This window comes from Lactuca virosa, chromosome 9 (assembly GCF_052849685.1).
Source record: "Lactuca virosa cultivar CGN04683 chromosome 9, Lactuca_virosa_CGN04683_v6, whole genome shotgun sequence".
Classification (NCBI taxonomy): Eukaryota; Viridiplantae; Streptophyta; class Magnoliopsida; order Asterales; family Asteraceae; genus Lactuca; species Lactuca virosa.
This window is the reverse complement of record NC_136434.1, coordinates 302,096,161-302,107,674: the sequence shown is the minus strand read 5'-3', so window position 1 is coordinate 302,107,674 and position 11,514 is coordinate 302,096,161.

The following is an 11,514-nucleotide window of genomic DNA, read 5'->3' as shown; positions in this document are numbered from 1 at the left end:
TGAACGTCGGAAAGAATTTGATCGATTTTGTTTTGAAGATCAAGAAATTATTTCCTTGATATTGTGGCCTTCTTTTTCTTCTTATTCTCCTTAAGTTTGGAGGTGGAGAGTTGGGATCCACTCGATTCCTCAAGGTCGATGAACATAGGAAATTCTTATGTAATTTGTTCCTTGTTCACCTCGGTATAATTTTCGTCGTCCTGATCGAGGAGTGGATATGTGCTGAGTCGCACTTCGGTGCTCCCTTGGAAGGATTCCTTTGGCATTGATGAAGGAGATGATGGAGGAGGAGATGGAGGTTTGGCATCTCCAGTCTGATCCCCTTCTCCGATGTGAGCTTTACTAATTGTTTCTTCCATCATTTCCATCCAAGCTCTCTTTTGGGCCAGATCCTGAGCTTTCTTCATGTTGACGATTATTGAAGCTAAGTATGAGGCCATTTGAAGATTCGCTTCTTCTTTCTTTTGTTGGATCAGTAGGGATTGCTCCTTCCTTGCGCTGATTGCTCATTTAGAATCTTCAAACTTCTGGAGTTCTTCATCAGTGACTGGCCTGTAGTTCGTCCAACTGTCACTTGAAAATTGAGAATCGGCACCAGTTACCATCAGGGTGTTCGTCGGGTTCACGGTTCCTTGCCTAATGGGTCCCCGTGCCTAATCTGCTTGATAGTAATGTAGGCGGTATAGGATTTCTAGATATTCCTTGGTCTCCTTGGTCTATAACCAAGTCTGACCTTAGATCTGTTCTGGGTAGGGTCTCTGAAAAAGGACCATGCAGTGCAATATGTGTTTTTTTGTGTATGTTTAAGTGAAGAAAAAAATGGAGTTTGGCTCATGTAGGGTAAAGATATGTTGTTGTTTTCTCCCGGAGACCTTAGGAGGTTGATCGACATCAGGATCCACTTGGAATCTTGATTGGATTCTGTCTCCAATCGAGCGTGCTGAAACCGATTCACTTGATGAACCGGAGTGGATGGATGGGGTCCTTTCAGGTGACTTAGTGTTGAGTCAAATGGCTACTGGGGACTTTTGAGAGTCTTCGCTATGGTCCTTGTGACGCTTTTGGCCAGTGTGGGTGGTAGTAGAAGCTCTTCACTTCCTTAACATAGGTTGAGAGTCTTCAAGTTATTCTTCATTTGAAGGGTCTGCAGTATGCTGAGGTTTTGATGTTGGATGAACCTCGGTGGATGGTTTAGTGACCGCATACCTTTTCCTATTGGTTTGAATTTTCACAATGGATTTAGAAGTTTTCTTCCTTGAAATCTATATTTTTTTCAATTTCCTTTTGGTGCAGTGACAGGGCCAATAGATTTAGGGGGGAGGGGGGAAGGCGGGGTAGAACTGTATGGCGGTACATTGTTCGTAGCGTCCATGTGGTCAGAGAAAAAATGGATGATTAGTCCTAATTCTGTCAAGATATGTAAAGGAAGTTGTCTAATTGGACCGAAGAGGGATTGATCTTTGGGAAGAGAGTACCTTTTAAGTTCATGACAGACGAAAAAGTTGATATCTGCGCCTAGACTGATGTTGGATGCGACATGAAGGTCTGTAGAGAGACCAGAAGCCGGCAGAGGTGACTTCGGTGAGGCCCGGCCTTGGTTCATTCCTTCCAACATAGGTCAAGACGTCGTGCCATAAGATTGATCCAAAATCCACTGGTTCGCCGGTGAAGGTACTCTATTTAAGATCTAGGAATTTCTTTCCCATGGCATCTATGCCGTCGGTTCTGTCAGAAAGGCATCGAATGAGATAGTAACACACAAATTACCACACAGCCGGAAGTTTTTCCTTTTTGAAATCGGTAATCTCTTTTAATTTGGACTGATAGCCCATCCAATATAGGGCTTTGAATACATCTTCATTTGATGGACTCTTGAATACAGTGTTTGGAGGTACCCTGAGATTGATTGAATCAGTCGCCGTCGAATCATCAACGAGAATGAAGTTGATGATTTTAGGGTCATCTATTGGTCGGTAGGCAGAGAAAACACATTTGACCAGTAAAAGGAAAGGAACAATGTCAACCACCGAGTTGAATGCATTGAAGAGCGAGTGTTTCTCCATGAATATGTTCATAATCTTGATCGGTTCATCATGGAACTCATGGTCTTGAAAGGTTCCTCGATAATTGCTTGGAGCAATCGTCGGTCCGGGGTTTTTCATAGTGGATGTTGAATCGGTTGGTTTTGCTTGTTTCTTGGAAACACCTAATTTCACCATTGTTGATCGAAAAAAAATTTAAGGATTTGCCAGATTTGTTTTGTGCAAGAGGATAGAGAGAAAGATCTTCAGAGAATCAGAGAGCATAAAAGCTTTCTTGGGAAGAAGAAGAAGTGATTTATACCTCCAGATTTGAAAATATATTCAATGTGGTAAACCTTATCTTTTTACAACTATAACCAGGAAGGTAGAGAGTTTTTTATCCGTTTGAAAATAATTAATTTAAGAAAAGAAATCCGAAAAGGACCTGCATTTAAGTCTTAATGGGTGCATTAAATGAATGGAATGATGAAATGGGTAATCGTGGGTTGGGGTGTAGAGGTAACTGTTAAAGACGTGGGAAATTTTTTTTGAAAAGAATCTCTTGGTAGTAAAAGATTTGAATAGTCACCTCAATTTGGTTTTTGGTAAATCTTTATTAAAAACATAAAATCTCTTTTTATTTTATTTTAAAGGGAAATGGATAGGTTTTTGAAAAGGTACCATTAAGTTTGACAAACATATTTAATGAATGGAATAAAAACATTCCTTTGTAAAAATTAAATGTTCCATTTCATTAAATAGCGCACTTAAAAACTTTATTTATTGCCAAACAGGAAAAACAGACTTCATATTCTTGACGGAAAAGAACTGCAGTGAAATTGATTGATTGGGACTGCGGTATCTTGAGCACTGCAGAGAGACTTGATCATTTGGTTAGACGTAAAAATAAGAAAGTGACGCCGAGAGTACATAAATCATAAATAGGCTTCAGTAACCAGAGGATACCGAGGAGGAATTTATGAAATCTGTGCTCAAACGATAAACATAAAAGGGAATAAAAAATTTATCATGGACAAATACGTGTGCTTCAAAGACCAGATAACGAGGTGAAGGACGCAAATCTATTTGTTAGATGCGAAGACCAGAAGTCTTCACATTTTATACTTTTAAGAAGAACTGAGGATCGAGATTCATCACTCTTAGCATTTCTAAGAAACCATTAAGTTTAGTTGAATCAAGTGCTTTTGTGAAAACATCTGCAATTTCTTCATGTGATGGAACAAAAATAAGTTCGATGTTACCTTTTAAGATATGATCTTTGAGAAAATGATACCATAGTTCAATATGCTTCGTCTTTGAGTGTTTAATTGGATTATGTAATGTGGCAATTGCACTCTCTGAATCACAGTAAATAGGTATTCGTAACATTCGATAACCATAATTCATGAGTTGAGTTTTTCATCCAGAGGACCTATGAACAAAAACTTGTTGCGGCAACGTATTCTACCTCTGCAGTGGAGAGTGAGACACATTTTTTTTCTTGAAGACCAACTCACTAGTCTTCCACCAATGAATTTACATCCTCCGGAAGTGCTCTTGCGGTCTAAACGACAACCTGTATTGTCTGTGTCTGTAAAGGCTTGCAAACTAAAGTCGTTTCTTGATGGGTACCAAAGGCCTAAAGCTTTAGTCCGTTTGAGGTATCTGAAAATCTTTTTGACTGCATTCAGATGCGACATCTTAGGATCAACTTGATATCTCGCACACAAACCTATTGCGAAGACTATGTCCTGTCTACTTGCGGTTAGGTACCGTAGAGAACCAATCATTCCTCGGTATACTTTTGGATCAACTGACTCTCTGGTGGAGTCTGCGGCAATCTTAAAGCCAAAGGCGATAGGAACCTTTACTGAGGAGCAGTTATCCATTGAATATTTCTTTAACAACTTTGCAGTATAGTTTTCTTGTTGAATGAAGATTCCTTGAGGGACTTGCTTGATTTGAAGACCAAGAAAGAAGTTAATCTCTCTGTTCATGCTCATTTGAAATTTACTATTCATAAGCTTGGCGATGTAGTCTACCATAACTTGATTAGTTGAACCGAAAATAATGCCATCCACGTAGATTTGTACAAGCATTAGATGCTTTTCACTTGAACGTCGAAATAGGGTTGGATCAATGACCCCACACTTGTATCCATATTTGATAAGAAGATTAGAGAGAGTTTCATGCCAAGCTCTTGGTGCCTACTTCAAGCCATACACGACTTTCTCCAATTTGTAGCAGTGATGAGGAAGATTAAGATTCTCAAAACCTGGAGGTTGCTATATGCATACCTTTACTTTCATTTCTCCATGGAGAAAGGCACTTTTTAGATATTTTTGATGTTCTTTGACATTTTTATGTGCCGCATACGACAGGAAGATGTGTATGGCCTCTAGCCTTGCAATTGGAAAATATGTTTCGTCATAGTTAATTCCTTCCAATTGGCTATAACCCTTTGCTACAAGTTGGGCTTTGTTTCTAATAACTACACCCGAATCATCCAATTTGTTGGGAAATACCCAACGGGTTCCAACTACGGTATGCCCTTTTGGTTTGGGGACTAGATTCCAAACCTTGTTTCTTTCAAATTCCGCAAGCTCCTCTTGCATTGCAACAATCCAGTCGTGGTCCAAAATAGCATCTTTGATGGTTCTGGGTTCCGTAGAGGACATGAAAGCTGCATAATGACAATGTTTAGTTAAATCATCAGAAGAGCGAGTGCGTATACCTACAGAAGTACTCCCTATTATCTGGTCGGGTGGATGATCTCTTGTCTAGATGTGTAGACATGAATGATGTTCAACATTTGCATTTGATGGAATATCTTCAACTTTGGGAGGAGTTTCTCTTTGAATGCCTTGTACTTGTTCCCCTTCAGTCTGAGAACATCCTGCAGATTGATCTTGAATGAGTTGCTCTGTTGAAGGTGAAGGTTCCCCCTGCGAGGTTGACAGTTCCCCCTGGATTGAAGCATTATTAGTAAAGGGAACTATGGAAACTTCACTCGTCAATATCTATTCAACATCTTCTTCTAAATCTTTACATTCTTCAGGACTCCTTGAACTATTGTTGTTGACAACTGGAAAAGCTTTATCTATGACTAGAACCTCAATGATTGGGATTGTTACAAGAATTGAAGGATTTCTTTCCCCCTCAACCGGAGAGGTGGAAGTCATGTGCGAAGAGTCTTCAGATATTGAAGGACCAAAGTATTCAGTATGTTGTAATTGCACAGAAGGAGAGATTAAGACTTCGAAAAGTCTTGTCATTTCTGAAGGATTGAAGAGTGTTTCATAGTTGACTTCTACGATGTTGAGAGTTCCAGATTCAATTGGAATGTCATTCTCCATGATAAACTTTGTTTCATTGAGAGGAGTGGTCTTCCGGACATAGAAATTATCAAATTTCATGTCAAAGTTTTCTTTTATGATTCTTGTTCTTCGGATCAGAACTCTGTATGCTACCTTGTTTGTAGAATATCCCAAAAATATTCATTCTTCTGATTTGGGTGCAAATTTGCTCAGATGTTCTTTGTTGTTGACTACAAAACACCTTCAACCAAAAATGTGAAAGAAACGAACATTTGGTTTATGATTGTTCAACCTTCATATGGAGTCTTGTTGAGTCGTTTGTTGATGATGCTCCGGTTTTGTACAAAGCATGCTGTTGAGACTGCTTCTGCCCGAAAATAGAGAGGCAGATTTGCGAAGTTGAGCATTGAACTGGCAACTTCTACTAAAGTTCTATTTCTTCTTTCTACCACGCCATTCTGCTGCGATGTGTAAGGAGCTTAGAAGTTGTGATTAATGCCTTTTGACACTAGGAAGTCATTAAGCAACCGATTTGTAAATTGAGACCCATTGTCACTTCAAATTCTTGGAATGCGAAGCTTGATTTGTAATCCAATTTCCTTGATGAAGTTGATCAAAGTCTGTAGAGTTTCTGATTTCAGTTTTAAGAAAAACACCCATGTGAAACGAGTAAAATCATCCACTATGACCATAATGTACTTCTTATGATGTTTGCTTGCCACTGTTGAGGGATGGTAGAGGTTAATATGAAGCAACTCCAAAGGTTTAGTGATGGAAGAATCAAGTATCAAAGGATGACTTCCCTTGGTTTGCTTTCGACATTCAAAAGCAGGGCACAAAGTGTCATTGTTAAATTTGAGAAGAGGCAATCTTCGCACCATCTCTCCGGTAACCAAATTGTTGATGTATCGAAAATTGAGGTGAGCAAGATTCATGTGCCATAGCCAACTGACCTTGGAGATGAATTTTGACAGAAAACATAGTTGTGGTTTACCGATGACTAGAGATATGTATAATAGGAACATCGTTCCATCAGTCTTTGATACGATTAGACATCTTGATCTATCTTTCTTCATTATGTAGTTGTACTCATCATCAAATTCAACGCGATGACTAGCTTTGTAGAGTTGCCCAACACTGATGAGATTGTGTTTTAACCCTTCGACGTAGGCAACTCTTTGAATTGAGAAGTTTACATTTGTTAGGACACCATATCCTCGAATGGTTTCATTTGCATCATTAAAAAAGTTATGTGACCACCATTTGTGACTGCCTTAAAGTCACGAAGGTATTCCAACCTTCCTGTCATGTGCAAGGAAAAGGCGCTATCTATCAACCATCATGTTTCATGATCCTCCTCGCACATTACCTGTAGTTCGTAGCACGAAGGGGAGTCTTTTGCGAGAGGGAGCTCATATCCAAAGAGGACAATGGGAGTAATATTGATCTTGAAGAAATTCAAGAATCAAACGATGAAGGAACCTCTAATGCTAGCACTCAACCAGAGGAATAAATTCGAGTTGAACCAATTGACGAGTCATTACCTCTTAGGCTTTCCAGTAGAGTTAGAATGCCACTTGAGTTTTATGGTTTCCATATAACTATAGATGGTGATACGTTTATCAATGATAGTACACTGGTAAATTTTGATTAACCTTCTAACTACAAGGAAGCCATGGCGGGCCCTGAGTCTGCCAAGTGGAAGAGGCAATGGATAGCGAGATCAAGTCCATGTATGAAAACCAAGTTTGGAATTTGGTTGACAATGTACCTGGTCGTAACACGGTTGGGTGCAAATGGATCTTCAAGAGGAAGACCGACATGGATGGAAAGGTACACACTTTCAAGGCTCGACTGGTTGCGAAGGGATTTACTCAAACCCCAGGGGTTGACTATGATGAGACCTTCTCACCAGTGGCTAAGATTAAATCTATTAGGGTTATGCTAGCCAGTGCTGCGTTTCATGTGAAACATCCCAAAAATAAAGACCAAAAATTTTGTTTTTAATTATTAATAAAACCATAGTTATCCAAAACACATGTCATAATATCTCAAACATCATATCAATGTATATCAAAATATCAGAGTTTAAACATCCCACGATGAACAAATGGTGTGTGCTCTGCAGTCATCCCGAGCTCTTCCCTTTGCTACCGGAAGTACCTGAAACCAAAACTGAAAACTGTAAGCACGAAGCTTAGTGAGTCTCCCCAAACTACCACATACCATACATATAACAAGAAACTAGGAGATACGGTCCCCGCCCACTCTCATGGAGATTCGGGCCCCGCCCACACTCCACTACAAACATGCATACAAGTATCACACAGACAACAAGTATATCTAATTCTATCAAGTAGTCACATATCTATATACTCAAATAATACTACGAGATTCGGGCCCCGTCCACTCTCGGCTACTATGAGATTCAGGCCCCACCCACAATCAACTACTAACATTTCATACTACGGGCCGACCTTGGTTCAGTAGACTCGTTCCTACTACAGGAAACTCACCGCAAGGTTGGCTGCTGAAATCTCGAGTGAGGAATCTCTGACTGCTGCTCCGACGGCTCCCCGGCTATCAATTTCATAATAACACTTAATCAAAATCTGATAATCCTTCTTAGGGTAAAATGACCATTTTACCCCTGGTCAAAGTCAACGCTTGGGTCAAAGTCAACCTTCTGGTTGACACAAATCGTCGAGTTGCTCCATCAACTCGTCGAGTCCTAGAACCTGAAATCGCAATCTAACTCGTCGAGTCTCCCCCTGACTCGTCGAGTTCCCAGGCTACTCACAGTCGCGATCTACCGATTTAACTCTTCGATTCCCTTCACCGACTCGGCGAGTTATACCTGAAGCTAAAACGAGACAAACTAATTCGACTCGTCGAGTCCCTCTATGGATTTGTCGAGTTCCTCTGTCTGATTGAGCCATCTCAATGGATTAAGATCCTACCCTTCAGATCTAAACTCCATACTTCACCTACACACTGGGAATACACTTTTAAGGGTAAAGTTTCCAACTTTACCCGCTATTAGTCCTTCTTATTGGGTTTAGCTCAAACCCTAACTCTCTAGAACATAGATCTAGGTCCACAAGCCAGAATACTCTAAACCAAAGCACACTATAATAGATTTAGGCCTTGGACATCAGTTGGACACGTAAATTTCCTAGCTTTCCTTCCAAGCATGGCCTCTTAGGGCTAAAAAGGCCATATAAATGCTTATAAGTTTGCATGGGGCTTCCATGGTGATAAAGTTTGCACCTTTATGCCATGGAATCCCTCCTACATCCCAGATCTGAAATATAAGTCACTTGGGACGTCCAAATCCCAAATACCAAGGTTCTTGCACTAAAACCCTCATAAAATGGAAGTAATGTAACATCCGGATTTCCAAGTATCATAATTTAAATATTTATTTTGAGTTGAGAAGAGGGACTCGACGAGTTGGCGCCTAGACTCGTCGAGTATGATCGCGATTGATGACTCGGATTAATGAATGGACTCGACGAGTCGATGAGGCGACTCGACGAGTCCGCGCTGTTGGCAGAAACCCTAAATCTTTGGGCCTGAGCCCTATTTAAAGGCATTTATAGCCTTCAGTTGCGGCTACCTTCCCAGAAGAAAGAGACCTAGCATATTTGAGCGTGTGTAGTGAGAGAGAGAGCCATCTTGACGCATTTGTTGTGATTTTGCTAAGGAGGAAAAGTGATCCAGCAAGAAGTACCAAAGGAGGTTGTTGTTCTGAGACTTTCAAGCAAGGAGGCTTCACTTTGAGGTAGCATTTCGGCCCTTTTTCTTCTTTATTGTGTAAGCTTCTTGAATCAAGGGTTTCTTCACCCTTTCTTGAGTTGGAATAAGAGCATGAGAGGTCCCAATGTGAAATAGACTTTAGATCTGGACCTTGAGAGGTCCAGAGAGCCCCAAGCATCCAGCTTTATGCAGTCCCTTTTTGGGTATTGGGACATGATTGTCATTTTAGGGCTAAATCATCATTTAGAGACAAATGAGTGGTGCATGAGCATAAAGTTTGGACCTTTACGTAACTTTTGAGTGTTAGAAGGCCAGATCTATAGGTTAGAGAAACAGATCTCACCTCAGAAGGTCGTTTGAGCATTCTCATGGAAGAAACTCGCCGAGTCCATGAGCGGACTCGACGAGTCGGATCGTGTTGCACCACGATTCGTGATCAGTGGTAACCGTCGAGAGTAAGGTTAACTCGACGAGTCGAGTGAGGCCTTAGGAGGATTCAGAGGAAACGTATGGACTCGCCGAGTCACCCGAGTGCACTCGACGAGTCTGGTCAAAGTTGGACCGTTGACTGGGGTTGACTTTTAGGGTTTGGTCAACATTTGGACAGTGGACCATTGGAGGGGTAAAATGGTCTTTTCCCCTTTTGAGAGGATATAGGGAGGGATTAGTCTAGCCTTTGAGAGCCGTACTAATTAGAGATAATTACTTTATGTGATTAGGCGGAGGCTAGATCCGATATTCGAGTTCGAGACTTTCCGAGATTTCCCGAGGTGAGTCTTCTCACTATACATTACCTCGAGTGGTAACTGTGTGCAGACCGGAGGGTCTTATGTGTTATGTGTATGTTGAGTTTATTTGCTTTGTGATATATGTATGCCATGTGTTATATAGACTGGACCGGAGGGTCCTACGATTTAGACCAGACCAGAGGGTCCAACGATTTAGACCGGACCGGAGGGTCCAACGAGCTAGACCGGACCGGAGGGTCCAACGAGCTACGGGACTGGAGGGTCCCGCTGAGACACATTGACCGGAGGGTCATACCGAGTTATAGCCTCGAGTGGCTTATGTGTTGTATGTGGTATTTTGGAAAACTCACTAAGCATTTATGCTTACCGTGTTATGTGATATGTGTTTCAGGTACCAGCGAGGATCGCGGGAAGGCGCCGACATGATTTGTACACACTGGCAGGGGATTATGTTTTGAGATTCTAGGATATGTTTTATTATGATGACATTTTATACATGAGATTTTGAGCATATTATATGAGTTTTATTATGAGGAAAAATGAAAAAAATTGTTTTAAAATTTACGTTGTTACAAGTAAATAGATCTAAGAAATGAATGATCAAGTTAGGGACTTGATTACCAGAAAATGTAGCAAATGGAGTGTAGCTTCTGGATCTACTCCTTCCCTCTTGAGCCCTATATCTTATTCCTCTTCCACAAGCTTCAAATCACACCAAGATTACTCAGAATGACTCACACACTCAAAGAAAGCTCTAGGGTTTCGTGGATTAGGGTTTGGGACAAGGAGGATGTAAATGAGGCCAAGGGGTGGGGATTAAGATGCTTAAATAGGGTGCAAAAACCCGAAATTAGGGTTTCACTTTGACAGACCTAGTCGCCGAGTCGAGGGCTCTTGACTCGTCGAGTAGGTGGCTGAAATACCGCATCCAAGACTAACTTCTACTCGACGAGTCTGGGCCTCCAACTCGTCAAGTAGCTTTTTAAACATGAATAATTTGTGAATAAATGGGTACCAGAGTCCGGGCATTAAAATTCTCCCTCACTTGCCTTAGACTTCGTCCTCAAAGTCTTCTGCATCGGAAAACCACTCCGGGTAGTGCTCCCTCATCTCCTCCTCGGGCTCCCATGTCTACTCTGAACCCTTGCAGTGCTGCTACTACACCTTCACTACCTGAACAACCTTGTTCCTCAAGGTTTTCTTCTTGCAATCCAGAATCGCCACCGGTCTCTCGATGTAGTTTAGGCTGTCGTCAACCTGAATATCCTCCAAGGGCACAATCGTTGAATCATCCACTAAGCACTTTCGCAACTGGGAAACATGGAAAGTGTTGTGGGTCTGACTGAGCTCTGCCGGTAGATCCAACCGATAAGCCACCCTGCCCACCCGGGCTATAACCCTGAAAGGACCAATGTACCTGGGGCCCAGCTTGCCCCATTTCTGGAACCGGATGACACCTTTCCAAGGTGACACGTTCTGGAGGACCATATCGCCCACCTGAAACTCTAAATCTGAACGCCGCTTATCGGCGTTGCTCTTCTACCGACTCTGAGCAGTCTGGAGACTGCTCCGGAGCTGCTGGATCCGCTCAGTAGTCTTGAGTACTACCTCAGTACTCCCCATTATTCTCTAACTGACCTCACCTCAACAATTTGGGGTCCCACACTT